The following is a 26,437-nucleotide window of genomic DNA, read 5'->3' as shown; positions in this document are numbered from 1 at the left end:
GCAAAAAACCCATGAAATTCTGAAAATACTTATTTATAAACTATCCAACAAAAAAGATGTGAATAACCTGAACAAATATGAACAATGTGAAATGTCTTGAGAAAAGTAAATGCAATTTTATCAATATTCTGCCTGTTTCTAAATGTTTTGTGTATTTGTAATTGTAATGTCAGTTGTAACGCACTGTGAAATGATAAACTGATAATCCGAGGAAGAATATTGTTAAAACTGCACTTGTTTTTCTTCAGAAATCTCAAGTTGCTGACATTATTCAGATTTTAAGGAAATGTTGTAGATGTAAACATTTTCATAATGTAATTTTACTTTTTTCACTGGTACATTTTACTGGTCCGGCCCACTGGAGATCAATTGGGGTGACTGTGGCCCCTGAACTAAAGGGAGTCTGACACCCCTGTTCTAAATAAACAAATTGTGATTTAATGAAAAAACTGACATTCTGCACTTCTGTTTACTCAACATAAAAAATATTGGTAAAGTTTTGTGCATATGTCCACTGGAAAAGCCACTACTGTCATCTCTGCAGTTACACTGCCAGCAACTTGGTTTTCAGTTGTGTTTGCTTTGGCCCAGAGGTTTGAAGGGGTGTGTCCTTGTTGGCTAATTTGCTTTTAAGTACAGCTACAAAAAAAAAAAAGCCTATCATCAAACTGATTGTCTCACACACAGGTGTCAAACATGCGGCCCGGGGGCCAAATCTGGCCCATTTAAGGGTCCAATCTGGCCCCGCAGGATGAAAGTGCAAAACTGAACCTGAACAGTCCAGGTTGTCCAAGTCCTTTTGGCTCAGGTTCCACATACAGACCAATGTGATCTACAGTCAAAATAACAACACAGTAACCCATAAATAATGACAACTGTAAATTTTCTTTGTGAAAAGTTTAAGCAAAAAAAATAAGATTACGCTGCAAAAATATTTACATTTACAAAACTATTTTTTCATAAATAAATACATAAATAAAAACAAAGATAAACAACCCAAAATGTGCAATTTTAATAGTATTCTGCCTGTTCCTAAATGTTTGGTGCATTTATGGATCCACTGGGATCTGTAGTTGTGTTAATAATTAGAGATGGAATATTGTAGAAATTGTTCAAATTTTAGTTCCAAACTCCACAACAATATTCTGCCTGTTACCAAATGTTTAGTAACATTGTGTGTAATGTACATGTATATTAAGTCCAGGTATAATATTGTTAAAATTGCACTCATTTTTCAAATGAAATTTCATTTTTTTCAGGTTACTCACATCTTTTTGTGAAATGTAAATATTTTCATGATTTAATTGTTTTGGGGCTTTTTGTACTAAACAAAATGAAAAACTTGGATTTGTCATTATTTATAGGTTATTAAGTCATTATTTACTGGTCTGCCCGCTTGAGATCAAATTGGGCTAAATATGGAACTGAACCATAATGAGTTTGACAGCCCTGGTCTAATGCATGAAATACAAAAATTACACTGAAGATAATAACAATCATTGGCGTCAAAATCAAAATCATTTAATTCAGGTTCCACATACAGACACATACAGTCCAATTAGATTTCAAGTGGGTCAGAACCAGTAAAATATCATTATAACCTATAAATAATGACAACCCCAAATTCTCTGTGTTTTTTGGTGTAAAAAAGTAAAATTACATGAAAATGTCGATATTACCAAACCATACTTTTATAAAAAAAATGTGAATAACCTGAACAAATATGAACAAACGGAAATGTCTAAAAAAAAAAAAAAGCAAATACAATTTGACCAATATTCTGCCTTTTACTAAATGTTTTGTGCGATTGTAACGCACATGTGTAAATGATAAAGTGATAAACCGAGGCAGAATATTGTTAAAATTACACTTGTTTTTCTTCAGACAATTCAAGTTGTTCATGTTATTCAGATTTTTAAGGAAACTTTGTAGCTGTAAACCTGATCAGAATAGAATTTGACTTTTTCACCAAGTTCCATGTTGAACTTCACTCTGACCCACTTCTTCCACGTGTGTGACTGACTGCACTGACTCTTGATGAAACTGTGTTGGAAGTGAAACAGTGGCTACATTTGAACATAATAGTCCCATTGAACCACAGAAGCTCAGGTAATTGTAATCCCTGTGACCGTACAGATTTATAAAAGGCTTAAGTGGGGCTCATGATGCTAAAGTCACACAATAAACTCAGAGAGCTAACATTACTTCAAAGGGCTGTATTTAGGGAAACTACGTGCATGACATTTTGTTTTGCCCCCGTGGCGTACAAAAACACTTACGCAGTCAACTTAAGACCTTAATATCGTTAACATGAATTGCTTGGACCGTTCAGGGGCTGAATTTAAGGGAGAACTATGTGCATATTTCCACAGTCCAGCGCAGACCGTCATACTTTTGCGCTGGTCAACACAGGACCATAATCTTGTTAACATTAAGCTGTCGCAGCCAAGCAGGGATCTGTATTTAAGGGAAAAATATGTGAATATTTCCATACTCCAGTTAAAGCTGTCATAATAAAACAGTGAGGTGATCAACTTCAGACCTTAATATTGTTAACATTAAACTCTCTGAGCCCACTTTGGAGCTACTCTTAGGAAAAATGTGCACAATATTTCCATATTTCCCTTTACTTTTTTTTTAATAAGAAAGGACTTGGAATGTAAATGGCACTGATGTAAATTCGGTGGAAATATTCCCCGAGAACATTTTACATTTAAAGAACCAACAATGACTTGCTTGTGGTTAGGCTGGATGTTAGCTTACAGTAAATACACAAATTTAACAGAAACTTCAGAAGCTTTTTCCCAGATTCAGGACCACATGGAGTTCCCTCTGACTCCTCTAACTACTGCTAATGAATGAAGCTGAACGAATGACCAAAAACTACACTAATGTATCTAAATCCTAGACTCAGTGGGACAAATAACGCCAATCACTAACATATTTTCTGGAGTTGTCCAGTGATCAAACCATTTTGGGAACAGCTGTGTGAACATTTAAATAACATTTTTACTGAAAAAATTCCTTGTAAATGTGAAGCCCTGTACTTAGGAGATATTTCATGTGAGAACTGGACTCTGAAAGATAAAAACTGTTGTTAATGCTTTTGGCAGCGACTCAAAAGACTATCAGTAGAAAATGGTTAAAGCCTGAAGCACCCACAACGGAAGAATGGATGGACATCGAACAGGACATTTACATTCTGGAGAAGTTGACATTTTGTTTTAAGGGTCAAAAGGAATCTTTTTTCACTGTTTAATCAAAATGGACAAACTATGTTAAATTTGGATGTGAAGTGAATACATCGGTGATGTGAATACATTTATACATTTCAGTTTCAGTTAGTGTACATACACACCTTAATGTGCTTTATCTTGTGGATGAAGTAGTGGAGTAAGCCCTCTCCCCCAGCTCACTTTTCTTTATTTATTTATTTATTGTTCTATATTGACTAAAAATCTTGGATTAGCATCTTCTTCCATTTGAGGTGTGGAAATTGAATTGTACCCCTAAGGGAAGTTTTGTATAAATTGCTTTTCCAAACAAACAAAGAATTTAAAAAAAAATCTAAATCCTTTCAACGTATCCCAAGTAATGTTTACAGCTGAACTTACAGCACTGTGCTTTTAAATACTTTAACATTTAGTGTTCCATTTTAATAACAAATCCAATGTGTCCAGTCCAGGTCATCGTTAAAAATTGGTGGAACACGTTACATGTCCAGTTCTAATTATACTTTTCTTTTTTTCTTTGTTCAGTCAATGTATAGTTTTTAGATGTTACCTGCTTGACAATTTCGACTGTGACTCCAGTCTTCCTCAGAAGCGTCTTCCAATGTGCTGCTGACGTGTCATTATCAGCTGGTCGGCTCGACGGACCAATCAGAGCCTGTCGAGGTGACCGCGCCTCCCCGCCGCTTCTGAGGAAGACTGGAGTCACAGTCGAAATTGTCAAGCAGGTAGCATCTAAAAACTATACCTTGTCTGAACAAAAGAAAAAAAGAAAAGTATAATTACATTAACAGAAGACCAAATGAATGTCATTAGCCTCATGTCTGCTTCTGTTTTAACAGGAGGGTCATCGGTCACATCAGATCCAAATACCTCTCCTCCAATATGTTTCTCATATTTCCTCTTTGTTCAAATAATGGGTACACCGATGACAGTATTGCACTTGTTTGTCTCTGAACCAGTGGTGAAGGAAGGACTGAAGCTTAAGTACTGAAGTAAAAGTACAAATATCCTGCAAAATCACACTCAAGTAAAAGTACAAGAACTACATCAGCAATCTTAAGTAAAAGCACTAAGCACTGACTTTTAAATTTACTTTAGAGTATTTTTGTTTTTAAGTAAAAGTACTCACACAGTGGGTTGTCAGTGTCTGGGCTGAATGTAGATCTGCTGACCTCTGACCTCTGCCCATGTCACTGCTGGAAGAATTACACCCCTGTACAGTACATGTGTATCTGAAAGGCTGGTGTACTCATTGTGTACTACAATTCTGAGGATGACCAGTTATCTACTAGGTATTACCCACTAATTTACCATTAAGTTAACACATTAAGACATCTATATCTCTAAATCATTTATTACTTGTAAAACTGTTCTGTTCAGAGCAGTAAAAGTGCAGCATTTTTCAGAAGCACAAAATAAAACCCAACAAGAAAGCACTCGGAGAGCGCAGACCTCCACCAAGACAGATCTGCCTCCTGTGTGTGCGTGTTTGTTTGTTTGTTTGTTTGTTAGTTAGGAAGATAACTCAAAAAGTTATGGATGGATTTGCATGAAATTTTCAGGAAATGTTGATACTGGCACAAGGAAGAAATTATTACATTTGGTGGTGATCGGGGGGGGGGGGGGGGACTGATCTGCCTTGGTGGAGGTCTGCGCTCTGAGTGCTTTTCTAGTGAAGCATTACAATTATTCTTTTATCTATTTGTCTACTTTGTATTTTATGCATTTTTTTTTTACTTTGCTGTACAGTGTCCTTGGGTGTCCTGAAAGGTGCTTATACATAATGTATTATTATTTTTATATAATAAAAATATGAAATCTTGAAGTTCGAATCCTATTGCGTCCATTTTCTGTCACCATTACTTCCACAACTTTCCTGGTCGCACAGAAACCAGATTACACAGGCGCAGTATGGACTTCTAAACCCACTTTTCCATCTCTTCCTGCATCGAACATGCACCAAAAGTAATGACACAAAAATTCTGGTTCTATTGTGTCTCAGGAGTTTGGTTTTACTTGTGGTTTCTTTTTTTTAAATACTGTATTTTTAGTTTTTATATCAAAAAAACCTGCACAAAACATGCCACAACAAAGAAACAAACATAGAGGCTGCCAGACAATTATAAACCACAGAAATAAACTTACAGAAGTAACATAGTTGCAGTAGTAAAAGTAAAGCCAGGACCATGTGAAAAGTTGAGTCAGGCATCACACCTGACACTGAGCTGGGAAGGGTCCCTAAATTCTGCTCTGTTCCTTGGGTTTGTACAGGCGCAGTTTTTTTCATTTGGATAACTGATAACAACTTGCTGAGCCAATGAGTAAAGGGGGGGGGGGGGGGGGGGGGGGGGCTGGGACTTTCAGGTTAGGACAATAAGTTTTACTTATGCTTTCAACGTGATTGACTTCACAGTGCTGGTCTGACATCTGCACTTTCCACACAAATGGAAATGGAGCTTCAGCTAAACACCCCCTGCCATCATTGGAGCGAATAGAGTCACCTGATGCAATGGAAACAACGCCACAACGCAACAAGAGAACTATTTCATCAGGCAACATTTGGAGGAATTTTTTTGTAAAATGTAACGAGTAAAGGCTTAAATTGTAGAAATGTAGTGAAGTAGAAAGTACAGATGACTGCTGCAAAAATTAAACAGAGTAAATTCCAAGTATGCATTATTATTCTTACAGAAGTAAAGTACAAATACGAAAAAATTTACTTAAGTACAGCAACGAAGTACAAATACTTTGTTACATTGTACCACTGCTATAAAGCACTCAGGTCTGGCTGTTCACATCTACACTATATGCCAAAGTATTTGCTCTCCTGTCTTGACTCAACATATGAATTTCAGGTCCATCCCATTCCTAGTCTATGGGTTCAGTCTGACGTGGCTCCACCCTTTGCAGCTCTAACAGCTTCAACTCTTCTGGGAAGGCTGTCCACAAGGTTTAGGAGTGTGTTCATGGGAATTTGGACCATTCTTCCAGAAGTGCATTTGTGAGGTCCCACACTGATGTTGGACAGAAGGCCTGGCTCTCGCTCTAATTCATCCAAAGGTGTTCTATGGGGTTGAGGTCAGGACTCTGTGCAGGCCAGTCCAGTTCATCCACACCAGACTCTGTCCTCCATGTCCAAATGGACCTTGCTTTGTGCACTGGTGCACAGTCATGTTGGAAGAGGAAGGGGCCGGCTCCAAACTGTTCCCACAAAGTTGGGAGCATGGAATTGTCCCAAAGTCTTGTTCTGCTGAAGCATTCCCAGTTCCTTTCACTGGAACTAAGGGGCCCAGCCCAGCTCCTGAAAAACAACCCCACACCATAACCCCCCTCCACCAAACTTTACACTTGGCACAATGCGCTCCACAAGTATCGTTCTCCTGGAGACCGCCAAACCCAGACCCGTCCATCAGATCGCCAGATGGAGAAGCGCGATTGGTCACTCCAGAGAAGGCTCCTCCCCTGCTCTACAGTCCAGTGGCGGCGTGATTTACACCACTGCATCCACCGCTTTGCATTGCACTTAGTGATGTACGGCTTGGATGCAGCTGCTCGGCCACGGAAACCCATTCCATGAAGCTCTCTGCACACTGTTCTGGAGCTAATCTGAAGGACACATGAAGTTTGGAGGTCTGTAGCAATCGACTCTGCAGAAAGTTGGCCACCTCTTCGCACTATGCGCCTCAGCATCAGCTGACCCGCTCCGTCAGTTTCCGTGGCCTACCACTTCGTGGCTGAGTTGCTGTCGTTCCCAAACACTTCCACTTTCTTATAATACAGCTGACAGTTGACTGTGGAATATTTAGGAGCCAGGAAATTTCACCACTGGGTTTGTTCCACAGGTGGCATCCTATCACAGTTCCACGCTGGAATTCACTGAGCTCCTGAGAGCGACCCATTCTGTCACAAATTTTGTAAAAGCAGTCTGCATGCCTAGGGGCTTGATTTTATACACCTGTGGACATGGAAGGGACTGGAACACCTGATTCTGATTATTGGATGGGTGAGCCAACTTTTGGCAATATAGTGTATGTTGATCCACACTCAAGTGATTCAAGTCATGATCCAATCAGAGGAGAGGAGACAAAATAAAAATCAATAAAACAATGTTAAAAATCAGACATCACATACATTAAATTCATCATAAATGACAATACAATCACTGAAAATATCAGCAAACATTAGGAAATTTATGTTTTGAATTTCTACATTAACGGGGAACTTAACAGCGGTTTATCATTATACCAGTAATCAATACATCAATGTTGGGATGTAACGATTACGGTATAGCGATAAGCCGCGGTAAAATTGCCAACAGTTTATTAGTGTTTAAATTCTAATATCATGATAACCGTGTTTGATTACTGCACTTTGAAAGAGAAAGACAGAGACAGAGAGAGGAGAGAGAGAGAGAGAGAGAGAGAGGAGAGAGAGAAAGAGAGAGACCCTAAAACAACTCAATGTTGATATGGAAAATAGTCCAACAGTGTCCATAAGGTTCCATCTTTAATTGTGTATTTGATGTTTACATGTTAATATTTGAATGTTTCTGCAACAGAAAGTACATTGTGCCTATTATTCATTATTTTTTTAGTTTAGTTTTTGTTTTTTTTGTTTTTTTTTCAAAACACAACTTGGTTAAATTATTTCAGTGTGTGTATCAGTACTTTTTGAACATTTTGAGCACATTTCAACAATACCGCGATAATAATGATAACCGTGATAATTTTGGTCACAATAACCATGAAACGAAATTTTCATATTGTTACATCCCTTGTCCCAACACACACACACACACTCACACACACACACACACACACACACACACACACACACACACACACACACACACACACACACAGTCCACTTCCCTTTTACAATTTAAGACGATTTACTCAACAATTTTGATTTCAGTACTTATAAAATATAGACTACCATCTTTTTCCAAAAGTCAACTCTCAACAGCACCAAAACTGGCCCACAGGTCAACGCTCTAGTCATTTTGAACTGATTTTCTTCTCTGACTGTGCCTTTTAAAGTATCTCGTATCCCACAGTATTATGACCAAAGCCGCCTCCTCGTTGACAGCCTCCACCCTGAAATGTCTACACTGTTACATGTCCCCACCCTGCATCTGTACAGCTGCACACGTTAAAAGAAACCGTCTGACACTAGACAGGAGAGTCTACAAAGTACAACCGTGTCAAACATAAGGCCTGCGGGCCAAACCGGCCCATCAGAGGGTCCGATCCAGCCTGTGGGAGGAATTTATGAAATGGAAAAACTACACTAAAGAAATTAACAATCAAGGGTCAGAATCATTTGACTACAGGACCACATACAGACCAACTGGATCTGAAGTGGGTCTTGTTTTAGTATGAAAATGTAAAATTACATGAAAACGTTCACATTTACAAACCAAATCATGATTAATCTGAACAAATATGAGCAACGTGAAATAACCTCACAGAAGGATGTAATTGTACTAATATCTGTCTGCTACTATATATTCATGTATTGAAGATCCACTGATCTGTAAGTTGTAATGAACATGTATAAATGATAAACTGAGGCAGAATATTGTTGAATTTGCACCTAATTTTCTTCAGACTTTTCAGTTGTTCGTAGTTGTTCATGAAATGTTCAAGAACACTTTGTTGTGTTCAAAGTTCTAATAGTTTTGGATTTTTCATTCTAGTTTAGTTTTATGTAGTTTTGACTTTTTGTCTCTAATTCAGTTAGTTTTAATTAGTTTTAGAGCAAGTTTGCTTGTTTCTATTAGTTTTCATTTTTTTCTAAATGCTTAGTTTTAGTTTTGTCATCTCTTTTCTCTTCTTCTCTGTCGTCGTATTCAAATAAATCCCAGACAGGACTCTGCTGCTTTCTCCCAACTTTAGTCTCCATGTTTCCAGGTAGAGTGGGGACCAGAAGACGACTGGAAACCACAAGTGATGGACCGTAAAGTGTTGTATGGTGCTGCTAGCTGAAATTGCTCGAGGGAAATAAATCAATTTCGTATCAATCTGACATTGACAAGACTAGACAAGACAAAAACTAAGGGAATTTGATCCATAATTTTTATATGTTTTAGTTAGTTTTGTAAACACACAATACAGTTTCAGTTACTTATCTTTTTTCTTTTACTTATAGTTTTTATTTATTTCAGTTAACGAAAATTTTTTCAATTCAAGTTTAATCATTTCATTAGTTTTCGTTAACGATAATAACCTTGGTTGTGTTGTGTTTTGTGTGTTGTATTTTCATCTTGGAATTTTACTTTTTCACTCTAAAACATAGAGAAAAGTTTGGATTTGACATTAATGACAGGTTCTCATCTTATTATTTACAGTATTTCTCTGTTCCGGCCCACTTGATATGTGTCCCCTGAACTAAAGTGAGTTGACACCCCCGGTCTAAACTCTTCTAACATCCACCTTCCATAGGTTTCTACTTTCTTGGAGTTAAAGAAGCATGTGTCCAGTCGAGTTTTTTGCTCCTCCTTTGGCATTTTGTGGCTGTGCTGATGAAGATAAATGAGTGACCAAAGCCACATCACAGTGGAGCTCTCATTAAGCAGAAAAGCCAAAGGCCTCTGCTCTGATTACATCTGTGAGTGTGATTACCAACGCCCGCAACAGGACAAACACACTGTGTGTTAGCGTGTGTGCATGTGTGTCTCTCTCTCTCTTTCTCTTTGTTTTTCTTTTTTTTGTTGTGAGTGTGTCTCTCTCTTTCCCCTCTTTGTTTTTTTTTTGTGTGTGTACATGTTCTCACCACATCAAGGATGAGTGTGTTGATCAAAGTTGGGTTTTTTCTTCACGCTGCGGATGACGCAGCTCTGCACCATGCAGCCTCCACACTCCACTGCAGGCTGGGAGAGGTGACACTGGCCAACTGGAAACTCTTCAGGTTCCGGACGCCCACGCTAAGATCTGAAACGCCACAAAAGAGAGACAGAGAGAGAGCCTTTAAAGCAGGACCGTCAAACATTCAGTCCAATATGATGTGAGCCGGACAGTAAAATAATAACCTATAAATTTATTTCACATTAAGATCCCCATTAGCAACTGAATCATCAGTTTGCTATTCTTCCTGGGGTCTCCTCTACATTACATTCCAGTTTTAATTATTACATTAATCTTACACCATTCACACACACACACCACCACACACACACACACACACACGGGACATATCCAACAGCCCAATGCAATAAAAATAAATAAACAAACAAACAAGTCCTGTACATTTGTACTCCTTCACCAAACAATCTGTCTGATACAAATCATAAAACATCTTTCAATATTATCAATACTCTTTCCATTTCATGCCTGTTGTGTAAACAAGAAAAGTTTTAATTTCTTTTGAAAACATTTTCTGTTATTTCCAACAACAGAAACTTCTGCCATGCAACCATGGCCCGCTAAAAAAAGATTAGAAACAAAGAAACAAATTAGTTTCCCTGTAACTAATTTGTTCTGCTTAAAGGCAGAGCACACCGTGTTTCACTGGTTTGTCTGTACAATAGTAGCTTATATAATAGCCTATATTTATAAAAAAAGCTTTATAATAATTATAATAATGGCAATAATGTTTTTAAGTGAAAAAAGTAAACTTACATTATGAAAATGTTTGCATCTATAAAATATCTTTAAAAGGTCAATAACATGAAGAACTTGAAATTTCTTTAGAAATATATGTGCAAGTTGAACAATATTCTGCCTCAGTTATTGTTTACACATGTACATTACAACATACAGATCACAGTAGATCTACAAATACACAAAACATTTAATAACAGGCAGAATATTATTCAAATTCCACTTATTTTTTAAGTTGTTCATATTTGTTCATGTTCAAATTTCTTGTGAGAGGATAATTTATAAACATAAATATTTTCATGTAATTTTACTTTTTTTACACTAAAACTAACAGAAAATGTGTTGTCATTAGTTGTCATTATTTAAGGTTACTATAATAGTATTTTACTGGTCTGACATACATACATGAGATTGAATGGTCTGTATGTGGAACCAGTCTTCAGTGGAATTTTGGCATTTCACAAATTCATCCCACATGCCAGACTGGACCCTTCAGCGGGCCAGTTTTGGTCCCCAGGCTGTTACACTTGAGCCACGATTTAACAAATATGTAGCTCAGATTGTGTTTCATTCGCATATTTAATTGGGGGGGGGGGTTATTTTAGGAAAATTTTCAGATTCAACTTTAGCCCAGATTTTCTAATGCGCCCATGTCTTGGGAATACAAAAATGTGAAAAAATTTCAAATCAAGCCCAAACTCCAGCCCCACCCCGAAAACTACTTTTTCAACCCTGGAAACGGGGGTTTTTGTCAACTTTCAAACCTTCTTCACTTTTGATGAAGTACAATGTAGCAATCTGCTCAGCTGGGCCCTTCAATGTTTTTTTGTGAGACATGTTATGTCTTCAGAGTGCTTTGCACTACAAAAGGTCCAATTATAGGTCAAAGGTCACCCAAATGGTCCAAAATGCATATTTCATGGAACTCAGCTGTTCATGTGGGTTCTTCCAAATGTTGGGCTCAGGTTCTCCTCAGAACATCTACTGACCACAAACAGCTGACATTCAATCAGACACATTAAACACAACTGTTTACTCATGTATTCTCCATACAGACATGTCAAAAAAACAAACGGTAGTTTCACATGACTTTGACATTTACATGTATGTGTCCTGTTGTGGGCGAACAGTGGTGCAGTGGATAGACCTGGTGCCTCACAGACAGAAGGTCCTGGGTTCCATTCCAACACCAGTCCATGGGGGTGGGACCTTTCTATGTGGAGTTCACATGTTCTCCCAGCGTCTGCGTGGTTCTCTCTGGTCCTCTGGCTCCTCCCACCATCCAAACACATGCACTGATAGGTTAATGGGTTCATCTAAATCCCCCATAGGTGTGAATGTGACAGTGACTGTTTGTCTGTATGTTCAGCCCTGCAGTGTAATGAAATGTCCAGGGTGAACCCCGCCTTCACCCATAAGTAGCTGGGATAGGCTCCAAGTGACCCCCGTGACCTAGTGAGGATAAAGTGAGTTCAGAAAATGAATGAATGAATGAAGTGTTAGTGATTCCCGCCAAAATGTGTGCTAGTGTTTCCCACCACACTAATGGCAGCAAATTCAAATGGAATGTACATGTTGGAATATTTAGTCTGTAATGTGTCTTTAAAGGGCCAAAGGCCTTGGGGGGTCCCACCAGGAAACCAGAGGGAACAGAACTGAGGACAGATTTGATAAGATGTCAGAATGGTATGAATTTTTGAAAAAACTAGGCATTTTGGTGACTTTTAACCTACATGACCTTGACATTAGACTTTTCATAGTACAAAGTACTCTTACGATACAATATGGCAACACAAGATCATTAAATGACCCATCATGAACATATTTATACACTGCACTGGACAAAAGAGTGGAGAAGCTGTGAAAGATGCGATTTTCAGAGTTAAAAAAATAATTTTTGGGGTGGGTGGTGGGGGGGTTTGGATGAAAATTTCAAAAAAATGACACAGGAGTGCTTAGAACATCTGTTGCATCAGAAAATCAGGGCTAATGTGATATTTGATATTAAGCCCCCCCCTAATTTAATACAGAAAGTAGAAGATGTCACCTTTCAACTCAAGTCTAATAACATACATTGGAAATAGAGTTCCCAAGTAAGAAATATCATAAAGCACAATTTGAATATTCTACAGAGTGATGCATGTCTCAGACCATGTTCATGTGGTGAAGGTACGTAACTCACTGGTGAAAAAAGCACTGAAGAAGACCAGTGGTGGCAATGCGTTGGCTGGATTTCAAATGATTGCCATGAAGTAATAAAGGCATTTTATATTACACAAATCCTACAGTGTACTGGGAGTATTTTTTGAAATCCTGCATGGTAAAGCAGATTTTTTTTTACTCCAATAGTAAGTCACACCACAAGTTTCCAAAGAGCACCTGTGGATATTCACCAAGAAGAACCAGCAGCACTTCCACTGTGTTGGTTTATAAATGTGTTGTTTAGAATCTAGAATGCTCGTTTGTTTTAAACTCTTCTTCTTTTCTTGTCATAACATTAGCCAACATCTGTTTTGTTTTTTGTTTTTTTGTTGTTCACATGACTAGTTGTGCAAAAAGGTCTTTGCATTGCAGTTTTATACGATATACCAATTTTGCTACGCCCAAAACCACCTCTTGCAAGAACAAAAACTTTTCATCAAAAATGAGAGTTTCGGCAAAATTTTCATTTTTCCATTTGGCAAATTTTATGCGCAAGTTATATTTGTGCAATTTGAGGGTGAATGGAAATGACTAGTGTTGTTAAGGAGTCATTTAAGAAAAGACCAAAAAAAAAAGCTCAAAAAATGTCGATTGTTGCAGTGATACCTCGATAGCGGTTCTCTGCAGAACAGGTTTGATTCCCTGAGGAACCATGAAGACGTTGGGTTCTCTCTGAGGAGGGGGATACGGGAGGTCTGACTCGTCCGGCTGCAACCAGAAGGAACAGAGTCAGTAGGAGAAACATCCTAGATGCTAGAAAAAAAAACAGTGAATAAAAGAGCCTGGAACAGGCGAGTAGACATATATACAGGGCTCATACAGTTATCAAAGTCAAATTCAAGCATTTTAAGGGACATGCTCAAATTTTCCAGCACATCACCTTATCACTGGGGTCAAATCCATATCTACAGGAATACAGATACTCAGGATTATTATTGTCACTTTTTATCACAATGATGTACGTTGTATTATGATACAAACATCTAAAATTATGTTTCATAATAGCAAAAAGTTTAGAAATTAAAGGAGAACACAAAGTTTATCCAAAAAAGGGGGAGTCACTTGGTGTTCTTCAGACACACTGGCACTGACCTGGGAATTTACTTTTTTGACATTAAAGTTTTTTTTATTAATGTATCACCTCTGTAGTAGCTTTGGCTTGAAATCTAACCTGAAGAATTAATATTAAAAATGAATAAATAAATCACATCACAGAGTTAGAATTTCAAGCACTTCAACTAGAATTCAAGCACTTTTCAGACCTTGAAAACACAACATTCAAGCATTTTCCAGCACCTGTACCAACCCTGTGTATATAATCCAACCTACTGTGTGTTAATGTTGAACACGACACACAATTAAACAAAACAGGCAGACTCAGGACAAATGGTGGGTTTAGGGGTGATTCAGACGGCGGTTTTATTATTAAAAACTGATTTCATGCCATGTTATATGAGACAAGTGTTTATTATATTAAAAAAATGTTGAGGCTTTTACCTTAACATCTAAACTTGAGATGATAAAAAGTTTAGATGTTCTAGTGGTTGTCTAGTCCTCTTGTAGTTGTGTTCATATAAACCTCTTTTAGAGCATTTTCTATTCAAACAGTGCTGCTTTGACTAGGGCTGTGCATTGGCAAGAATCTGGCAACACGATACAAATCACAATACTAGGATCACAATAGGATATATCACAAATATCATGACACTGTTAAAAAAGCCATTTTTTGTTTTTTTAATTATTTCCTGGGAGAATTGAATTACACCAGAAATATGTACACATACTCAACACATTTATATTTGATCAGAACAGGATCTAATGCTATATCACAAAAAAAAAAAGTTAATTCTTCTAGTTTCCAAAGGAACTAAAATCTGCCTCTCAGACAGTAAAAAGTGCTTTTAGGATGATTCAAATAAACATTTAATAAAACCATGTTAAATAACAAAGAAGAAAAACCAAAAACAAAAATTAACCTCCGCCATATCTGCATTTGAACAAATACCTAAGAATGTTGATACAGTACTTTTTAATATCGATACAGTATTGTAAAATGAAATATTGCGATATATTGCAGAACCAATATTTTCCTACAGCCCTAGCTTTGACGCCACATCCTTGTATCTGTAGGTGTTTACCTTTAACCAATGAAAGCATGTTTGTTCTAAAAAGATCTTGGTTTTTGGTTTTTATTTTTACTGTACTGTCAATCAATCTGTTGGAGAACAACACTTGAGTTTTATGTTGAAACTCAATACACTGCAGGCCCCCCTATGCTTATAAAATGCACTTTTGGTGATATGAGTATTATTTTTGACAGACAGGATGGCAACATTAGACATATGCACACAACCCCTCGGAAACACAAGAAAAACATATACCGTACTTTCCGGACTATAAGCCACTACTTTTTTCTCACTCTTTGAATCCTGTGGCTTATACAACGATGCAGCTCATGTATAGATTTTTACGGGCTACCGGCCTCCAGGGGCGCTCTAGCAGGAAGCGCAAAAGCGAGACAGACAGGTGGAAGAGGTGATGAGAGGAGAAGTTTGAAGCTGAACTTTGAACAGTCATCTTGCACAAACCCTCATCATGGAAAACACAAAGAAATGCGTATGATGCAGCTTTGAAGTTCAAACCAATTGATGTGTCAGTCTGTTACAACCCAAAGGTGAAACATATTTATAAAGGACACCGGAGTCAAAGGGGTATAATTCAAAAGAACATATTTCATTGTATTTGATCTATTTTGTTACGTTCTTCATCGGTTTACTTCTTTTTCCTGTTGAAAACAAGCTGCTTTTAATTAAGCAGAATCCAAACCCCTTTTAAACCCTGTGCCTTAAGTAACAAAAGAAAAGACCAGAGTGGATGGGCAAACTAACAAACTAAACAGAAGGACGGTGCACTGGACAGGCCAACCCTGTACAGGGCTGTAGGAGCTGCCAGCACACCACTACCCTATCAAAAAACAAACCACAAAATAAGTCCTAACAAAGAAAAAGCGAAAACAGGATGTCCAGATCCACCTGGGCAAACAAAAAGGAAAAGCTAACAAAAGGCTAACAAAAAGCCACGCTGGCACGCAGCAACTTGCGTGGGTGGAGTGGAGCGGATATGCGCCTCGACGTGCGCACTCTGGATGCTTGCATCGCTGGAGGAGAGAGAGAGAGAGAGAGAGAGAGAAGAGAGAGACCCGAGAGAGAGAGAGAGAGAGAGAGAAGAGAGAGAGAGAGAGAGCCGCCCCATGGGTGCCGATTATATAGCACCAGTGGCGCCAAAACCAATTACATTTAAACATAAAAATGAGAAAAATACGACAAAGGACAAAAAATAGTTAACCTAGAGAAACGCAATCAACTAGGTAAAATCTCTCCAAAATTATCACTCAAAAATAGACCAAAGTCAAAAGAAGAAAAGACTAGAAAAAATAGTGCACAGTACCTAACACTGTCTAAGAAGGAACAGAGCTACAGCACGGAAGAGACAATGAGAGACAACGGAAGACAGACGGAGAGGGAGTGTGACGGAGCCTGTCTGAGGATGTTCAACTGAAGAACACTGAAGAAGACGACTGCAGTGGTTTAATGAGCAGAAGGAAGATGAAGATACAGATACATGACTTTTCTGGGTTTTTGAACCAGCCTGTTCCTGCCGTTTTACTGCCGTGTTCCAGACACTGTTTGGAAAAAAGCAGTGAAGGGATGGAAATAAATATTCAAATCATCTGTCTGTTTACCATCTGTGTGTGGAAATATCTCATGTTACAACGTGGACACCTGCGGCTTATAGTCAGGTGCGCTCTGTAGCCCAGAAAGTACGGTATTAAAAGATTAGTTTGGGATGAATTGCCAAAAGAAAGCATCCACATTGTACCCATTGCTGCAGGTTCTTGGAGAGGAAGTCTGGAAACAACAGCTGAGGCAGCAACAAAAAGGACAGTGGAGAGAGAAGAGACAGATCAGTGAAAGCAAAGGGAAGTCATCAGAAAGTACATGACAGGCAGATCATTCTGCATCAAAAGAACTCAGTTAAGATGGGCAGGGGGATTTTATTCATTTAAGTCTTTTCTGCTGAATTTGCCCTTTACAGCAGCGTCTGACTGTCCCACATGTTTGGTCAAATGTGTCAGATCCTAATTATCACTAATTCATTAATCCAGTGGTTCCAAACCTTTTTGGGTTTGTGACCCCATTTTAACATCACAACCCCAGACGTTCAAAACAGAGACATTTTTTTTGCTACAATTAATTTGTTTTTAATCATGTAATAGTTTGAAATTGAAAAAATAAATAATAAATAACAGTTGTGATGAAAGTCATACGCTGCTTTCAGCTGAAAATTTCAAACTGTTCAGAAACAAAAACTGCCAAAATCTTAATTTTTTCTTTCAGTTTGAACAGTTTATGATCCATTTGGATTTTTTAAAGTGTTTCATGGAGTTTTACCTCATCCAGAACATGAGTGGAGGTTATGATGTCTCCCTGTAGGTGAGACACGACGAGTCAAGGACAGTTTTCCCACAAAAAAAATGTACAAAAACACAAAACTGATATGACTAATATAAATCTGATCAGGAAAGAAATGTAGAATTAAACAAAAAACTGACCTCTTGACCAGGAATATGGTGAACCGATGGCTGTGAAGAAGAATGGAAACGTGTGAATTTACTGTGTGTGTGTGGTGTGTGTGTGTGTGTGTGTGCGTGTGTGTGTATGTAATGTACACACTCAGAAGAAAAAGACACTTTGGACTGCAGAGGACAGATGTGATGACGTGACAGAAGAAGTGGAATGACGGTGAAGGGTTGACCTCTGACCTTTTCCCTGCGTGTAAGTTCGAAGGCGGCCAGCAGCTCGCCGGCGTTCTTGCCCCTTGGTGAATGGGGAACCAGGCCAAGCGGGGGAGGGAGTCATGGAGGGCTGACACACACAGCGGCCCATGAACTCATCAGCTCCCTGGACAGTTAAACACACTTTCACTACTGAGTTCACATGGAAGAAAAAATAGATATGAGAACTAAAAACACTCAGAACTTCGTTTACTCTCGGCTTTAAAATGTGCCACAGGTCAGTTTAACTGATACACCATTTTCACTACACCTGAAAAACACCACCTCTTGGAAGCACAAAAACTTTTCATCGAAAACAAGAGTTTAGGCAAAGCTGTCATTTTTAAGAAGTGGCTACTGACCCAGTACTGTGACACAAAATACGGGTTTGTCTGTTACCACAGAGCCAATCAGCGCCCTTGTAATATCATGTCTAAACTGGTAACTTGTTACAGCCCGAAAAGTACCGAGGTAATCAGATAGCAAATAGGCTGAAGTTACAAACTGTGGGGAATTTTTTTGTGCAGATTTTTAAATGGGGAGGGAAGGGAGGAACAGCGCCAAGGGTGCCAGTATGTAAAATCCGATACTGATATAAATCAGCCACTGGGACAACATTCAGAGTAGGGCGGCACGATTAATCGATTTTAAATCGAAATCAGATTTTTTAATTAGGATGATTTTAAAAAAGGGAAATCATCAAATCGATTTAGTCTTTTCGTGCCTCCAGGCTGTGCGCCCGTGGGCTACCGTAGATTCCTCCTCCTATCTGTGACAGCAGTCTTTCACAGAAGTCTGTGTAATGACCACGGACGTTAAATCTGTTAATGAGCACGGGATCACTCATCTTACGTTGTCCAGATCCGTACCGTACTGTCTTCTTCTGATCTGGGTCCAGGTTGTGGGGTCATCAGCCTCAGCAGAGGAGCCCACACAGCCCTGTGCCCACACACATGCACCAACTCCACACAAAGAATCCCTCCAGCGTGTCCTGGTTCGGTCTGTTCCACGCACAGATCCCCCAATTTAAATAGAACCGCATGTGGATCACTCATATTACGTGGTCCACGCATGCATCTTACATTGGTATCACTTCTGTGGGCCCAGATGCCCCAAACAGGAAAAAAAAACTTTTTTATAATTAATTTAGATCTCTTTCTTTCTACATTTTTCATTCACAAATGTAAGTTCTGTAACACCAAACCAAATATTTATTTTTTGAAAAATGTTGAACTTTATTTAAAGCCGTTAGATAAATCTGGAAACAAAAGGCTCTAAAAACCATCAGCATTTGCTCTGATTTGGACATTGTATTGTAGTGTATATTAGTGTGTAGTGTAAAATCGGGATTTTATTTTTTGCCAGAATTGTGCAGCCCTAATTCAGAGTGCAGAATTCAGACCACAGCACTGAATACACTGAACTGACACAGAACTGAAGTCACATGACACACTGCTGCATCTAACAGGTAGCTCCACCCACCTTCTCCAGCCTCACTGACTGCACAGAGCAAACAACACCATAAAACAACATATAGAGTATTCAGAACAATAATTCCTATCTATTCTATATACTATCACTAATTCGTTGTTTCTTCCATCAGTTGTCACAGTACTGTAGTAGTAAAAATACACAACAGAATGAACTGAAGTATACTCCATATATGACCACAGTACTGTAGTAGTAAAAATACACAACAGAATGAACTGAAGTATACTCCATATATGACCACAGTACTGTAGTAGTAAAAATACACAACAGAATGAACTGAAGTATACTCCATATATGACCCAGTACTGTAGTAGTAAAAATACACAACAGAATGAACTAAAGTATCCATATATGACCACAGTACTGTAGTAGTAAAAACACAACAGAATGAACTAAAGTATACTCCATATATGACCACAGTACTGTAGTAGTAAAAACACAACAGAATGAACTAAAGTATACTCCATATATGACCACAGTACTGTAGTAGTAAAAATACACAACAGAATGAACTAAAGTATACTCCATATATGACCCATACTGTGGCAACAAGAGGAGAATGAGTTCATGGAACAGTATCTGTGATTGGCTCTAGTGCAAATGCTAACATTTGATTGGATTTGTGGTAACAGACAGACTCATATTTCGTGTCAGTACTGTGGCAGTAGACATTGCCATTTTTATGCGCAAGTTATATTCACGCAATTTGAGGATCAATGGAAAAGCGACTACTGTCACACCAGTGTATGATCTCCAAAGACCATATGTGTAAATATTAGTTCATGAAGCATGTTCTTTTCATAATACATGTATTTTAAAATCAAGTTGAAACATGGTTAGATAGAAGCAGTGTTTGTAGAGAGCAGACACTCACGTATGTATCCTGATCGTACAGCTCCACCACCACATTGGGCAGGTTGACCGTCATGGTCTCAGCGTCGCCAAATATCTCCACCTCATAGAAGATGAGGGTCTGGTCCCAGGTGGGGTTAGTGTGTTACGAACCGTCACCGTCTTCTGAGACTGATGGAGGAAGGACACGATAGCGTAGGGGTCTGAACAGAGACACAACAAAAAAGAAAGGGATCTCATGTGAGTGTGTCAGCGTAACAACAAACTCCTGACCAAGGGCAGAAGAGTTCAGATATGCGAATGTGTTCTCATTTTTGTATGTTTTCAGTTTTACTTATTTATGGCCTTGTCCACACTAATTGTATATTTTCTAAACAGATTTTCTGCCTCTGGATTTGAAGATAATAAATGCTATCATCATATCATATATAACCATTTAGAAAAAAATCCGCCCACACAGCGACACAAACATGACTATAAACACACAAATATATTATTTTTAACCATCAATGTTAAGTTTAAAGTTTTGTCTGTCAAAAATGTTGATTTTTTTTTTTTTTTGGATAAACATAAGCTGGTGTTATTCATGAGGGGAAAAAGGTCAACTTTTAATTGACATGAAACACTGTTTACATGTGGATGAGAGACCCTAACACACAGGTGTCAACATGTGGCCCAGGGGCCAAATCCGGCCCCCCAAAGCGTCCAATCTTGGACGAATTTGTGAAATGCAAAAATTACACTAAGATATGAACAATCCTTTAGTTCAGATTCCACATTCAGACCAATATGGGCAGGATTCAGTCAAACACTCATAGTAACATAGAGATAATGACAACTCCAAATTTTTCTCTTTGTAAATGTAAATATTTTCATGTATTTACACTAAAACAAAGTATAATTTCGCAAAACATGTCAATAACCTGAACAAATATGAACAACCTGAAATGTGTTAAGAGAAGTAGGTACAGTTTTAACAATATTCTGTCTGTTATCAAATGTTTTGTGTGTTTGCAGATCCACTGTGATCTGTAACTTATAATGTACATGTGGAAATGATAAACTGAGACAGAATATTGGTAAAATGACACTTATTTTTTCAGTTTGTTCATGTTATTCACATCTTTTGAAAGGATAGTTTGTAGATGTAATCCTTTTCATAATGGAAATTAACTTTTTTCGCTCTTAAACAGAGAAATTTTGGAGTTGGCATTATTTATATATTATTATGTTAATATTTTACTGGTTCGGTCCACTGCAGATCAAATTTAGTGTGGAACTGAACTAAAATGAGTTTGACAGCCTTGCCCTAAATATGCATTTTGTAAGAACCCGTGTAGTGGGACTGTGCATCAAAATGGGCTTCATTCGTTGAATTTTTTTTCACATTTTAGCCTTAGTTTTGTTCCGTTAGTTTTAGTTTTTTGTAATAGTGTACGTTTCAGGGGGATATGCTTGTCTACCTCATGCTGTTTGGCCTCCGGTGGCCAATGATGTAGTTATTTCAGTTAGTTTGTAAATACACAGTGCTACATTAGCCATACCATAAATGTCACACACTGAACTGCTGACAAAAATGTCTTTCCACACTTAGCTTTCACAATTCCCTGATTTTTCATTAACGAGGAAAACGACGTTCCAAACCTACAGTTTCACACTTAACCTCAGTATTAACCTCAGTTTATTGCATCACTGCTGCTCACAGATCCCACAACACTTTGGAGATTTTAGAAGTGTTCTCACAAGTACAGAATCTACTCGAAGGTAGGAGTGCGTGTGTGTGTGTGTGTGTGTGTGTGTGTGTTGTGTGTGTGTGTGTGTGTGTGTCCAAACTACCTGGCGTCCCACATGGTGACATCAGCATCTTGGGAATGCCCAGCTCGAGACAGAGGGCTGGGAACGCTGCTGCGAGAAGTTTGTTATTCCAGATCACAACCACTCTCCTCCATCACATACGCACACATTTGCTCACACACTAACAACACGCATAAATACACACACATATGTACAGTGACACATACACAGAGTGAGTAAGTTTGTTATTCCAGGCCGAGTAAAGAGTCTCTATGGAGCCGTTAGCATCACAGTAAACAGAAGCTAAATTGCATTTTCCCACCAGAACCTCAATTAACCCTAAAACACACACACACACACACACCAGACACACACATCCCCCCCCCCCACCAACCCCCCCGGTCTGTTTGTATTATTGCTGTTTATATGAGCTAATGGGCTGCTGGGGAATGGACAGTAATTGAAAGGGTCACCATGGGTGGTGTGTCTGTACCAGCAGTCTGGACCCCACTGGGAGCCAAAAGAGCCACGGAAACACAACAACATGGGGCAAGATGACCAAAAAAAGACACAGGCAAAGAGAGGAGGAATACAAAGAGACAGAGACAAAAAGCAAAAACTAATTTAACCCTTTCATGCATGAATTATGAAAACCTTAATCAAGATTTTTTTTTTTTTTCCTGTGTTTTTATTCCTCTGTAGGCATGGAAAAAAAAAAAAATGTGATTAAATCTTTTTAAATGAACCTATTCTTCATGGAGTTACAAAAATGTCCACTCAGCTGGACATCATGTGTTTAATTTTAGAAGCAAAGAAATATGTATTTACTGATATAATGTGTGAAAACTATGAGATAAAAACATTTGTACTGCTGCTAATCTGATGTTTTCTCATATTTTAACAATACCTGCATGGAGATAATATACAAAAAACAAAACAAAACAAAACAAAAAACAACCTTTTTTTAAGTGTTAATTACAGTTTAATAACAATTTGCTTTTTTTTTTTTTTTGACAATCCACCATGTTAGTGCAGATCAGGTTTTATCTAAAACAGCAAATTTACAGTAATGGTATAAATTGCAGTGTATGAGATGATGGGGTGAGATATAAGCATCCACTGTGTTGGCTGATATGGAACTAAACAACAAAATCCATATAAGAGAACACTTTTGAACAGCTGCCCACTGTGGTGACCACTATGCATGAAAGGGTTAAAGAGGAAAAAAAAAAAAGGGAGTTAAAGAAGCTTGTGAGAGTTGAGTCAGTCTTTAATCACGGCCGTCCAGACGCCGTGTAACCCCAGATTAACACACACTGAAGCCCATCCATCAACTCTACCCATCCGTTACACTGTGTGTGTGTGTGTGTGTGTGTGTGTGTGTGTCTGTGTGAGCTGACGGAGGCGAGTGAAGCGCAGTGATAGTGATTTATCATTGGGCTCTGTGGTGATCCTCTGTTTTTACATCTGAGTCTGTGGCAGGGTTCTGATTAACGCACACAGTAGCTGCTGTTTCCATGACCGCCTCAAATAAAAGAAAACATTTTCTCCTTCAGTTTTTCTTCTTCACCCATTTTTCTACGGCTCTCCGCTCATCTGTCTTCCTTGGGCTTCTTTTCTTTTGCTCTGTGTTTCTGTTCTTTTATCATTTAACCATAAAACCCCCTTTTTTAAGACACTCCCCTCAGCAGCGCGCTAACACCAAACTCTATTATCCTTCTCATTAAATTCATATATTTCAGTGGTATTCTTCAGCGTTTCCACCACACCTCCAGCTCTCTCCGTCACTGTGGCCGTAGAAAAACACTGGTCTTGTTTTGAAACGTTAGTAAAGCTTTCACTTTTCTTGTTATTAATGTTCGATCCCTTTAACTTTCCATATGGTCTGTCTGACTGAGAGACAAAGAACGCTGTCAACGTCCATGTGCGCGTTTACAGTTCTCAAACCACAACGGCTACACCAGTTCCAACAGAGTTTGAGTTTATCCGTGGGGGGTTTTGAGAAGGGTGCGCTCAATAAAATACCCTTAATTTAATAGACCTTCTTCACAGCAGACATTTGGACTTATTTGACATAAAACACAGTTGTAAGTGCATCATAAATGGCTACTTCCAACTTAGATGTGCCTGTTGAAGACATTGTAATACACATTCTTGTTAGGGCTGTAAGAATATCGGTTCTGCAATATATTGCAATATTTCATTTCACAACACTGTATCGATATTTTACATATTTATTCAAATGTAGATATGGTGGAGGTTCATTTTTGTTTTCTTTGTTTATATTTTATTTATTATTTAACACTCTTTTATTACATAATGTTCGTTCCATTTTGGGATTGAACTAAAATCCTGTTCTGATGTTAGTTCTGAACTAATAGAATCTGAACATTTGAACAGGATCTGAAACTGTAATGTCTGTAAAACAGAATTTCAGTTTGAACACAGGAACATTTTAATATGGCATTAGATCCCATTGTGATCAAATAAAAATGTGTTTAGTATTTGTGCAGATTTCTGGTGTGATTCAATTCTTCAGGGAAATAATCATTTAAAAAAAAGAAAAACAAAAAATTGCCTTTTTAACAGTATCATGATATATCGTGATAGATCGTATGGTGATCCTAGTATTGTGACTTGTATCGTATCAGCAGATTCTTGCTGATACACAGCCCTAGTTCTTGTCTAGTCTTCTGTTCTCGCAATCTTATGAAATGTCATTCGTCGCGGCCCAAGTACTGTTCCATTTAAAGTTTACATAAACCAAGAACACATGGAATACCTGGATGTTGTTCTTGTCTGCTAGCTTAAACCAAGGACGACAACATAAAATTAAGTTTTTTTTTTTTTTTTGTAATATAAACTGTATTTCACCTCTAAACACAGACGGTCCCTTTTTCTTTATACTGAATGTCTTTGAAGCCATGATCATGTCATGACATCACAGCCAACGCTGCCTCTGATTGGCTGACTCTAGCAGCACTCCAATGCTTCGCATATGTGCGATCATTACCAATGTCACGTCTCCACCGTGGTCAACCTCCTGCCAGCCCCACCACCGATAGTGACATGCCGCCCCACCCATGTCTATATTTGGTTTTATATTCACCACATGTACATTCTCAATTTAACACTGAAAATAAAAAGTAGTTGCTAAAACTACTTTTTTCAAGTCATAGTTTTATAAATGCCATTTCTCCAGGGTAGAAATGGATTGGTTTGAACAACTGCCATGAGAACTACTGTAGTTTTACAAGAACACTTGCAAAGTAGCTTCAACCACACTGTCACATGTAATACAAGGGAAGGGAAGATGATCCGATATGTATCGATACACCGACATGCACGTGCATGATCCGAGTGCACCGGTAGAGAAGGTGCAAGTGAATGAAAAGTTTGGAATGATAATGCGATGCAGTTATTGAATGTTCGTATCGATAAAAATTCGATCCGTTCAATAGAATATATTTGTAGTTGCCTTTAAAAGTGTTACGATTTATTTGGGTAAAGTTTTTCTTTTCTGTAGACCCACTTTAACAACCGCCACGGATTCATACACTGTACACTACAGTATGAGCTCTGTGGATGGACTGTGGCACGAGCACCACCATTGAATACTGTAACGTCTGTATGTGAATGTGACAGACACAGAAGGGTGAACACATGTGGTTTGTGAACGTGTACTTTTCACTAGATCAGCTGTACTGAATACTGCAGTACAGACCACAGATACTCCTTAAACAGTGTCATACAGATCCAACAGTGCATCCCAGAATACCCTACACAGGTGTTTCTTAAAGGGACAGAACCTTTTTCTGTTTTTCCTACATTACAAATGCATTACACTACAAATGGATTCAGTGAAGGAGCAAGAAGTTGAGTGTGAGAAACATGTAGAGAAACGATTTGGAAACAAGAAACACTCGGAGAGCGCAGACCTCCGCCAAGACAGATCTGCCCCCCCCCGATCGCCACCAAAATGGATCATTTCTTCCTTGTGCCAGTATCAACATTTCCTGAAATTTCATGAAAATCCGTCCATAACTTTTTGAGTTATCTTGCTAACAAACAACAAACACGCACGCACCACGCACACAAAGCAAAGCTTTTGGCATTACAACAAAACATACATTGAACCTGTTCGGCAGGTACTTGATCGAGCGTCCAGACAAACAAAAGTGCTCAGTGTTCCACCATTCACATATAGCAGCCAGGATAAGTAAAATAATAAAATAATAAATAAGGTCAAATAAATAAAAACAAGATGCAATAAAACACAATAAAAAAACCTCATGAAGATAAAACAGTCACTGGGATAAAACCAGGATAAGAACATACAATTTAAAAATTAGAAGTCACAATAATAATAAATAGAGCAAAGAAATAGGATAAATAACTAAAATAAGTAAATGAAGTGCAATGTCCTATTT

General features: G+C 38.3%; 1 protein-coding gene and 1 long non-coding RNA gene across 2 annotated transcripts in view; both read right to left on the bottom strand.

The window, feature by feature from the left end:
- The window catches only part of dysf (dysferlin, limb girdle muscular dystrophy 2B (autosomal recessive)), a 285,908-nt gene that overhangs the window by 116,700 nt on the left and 142,771 nt on the right, over positions 1-26,437 (bottom strand). The gene's annotated exons all lie outside the window — the stretch shown is intronic.
- Positions 13,643-17,897, bottom strand: LOC115438794 (uncharacterized). The gene is made up of 4 exons (XR_003938160.1): positions 17,859-17,897; positions 17,649-17,678; positions 17,488-17,523; positions 13,643-13,744 (listed from the first exon to the last, which is right to left on the bottom strand). It is a non-coding gene; the product is annotated as an uncharacterized LOC115438794 (long non-coding RNA).

The sequence above is a fragment of the Sphaeramia orbicularis genome, chromosome 18 (assembly GCF_902148855.1).
Source record: "Sphaeramia orbicularis chromosome 18, fSphaOr1.1, whole genome shotgun sequence".
NCBI lineage: Eukaryota > Metazoa > Chordata > Actinopteri > Kurtiformes > Apogonidae > Sphaeramia > Sphaeramia orbicularis.
The sequence above is the reverse complement of the archived record's forward strand: the minus strand, read 5'-3'. Positions and strand labels throughout refer to the sequence as shown.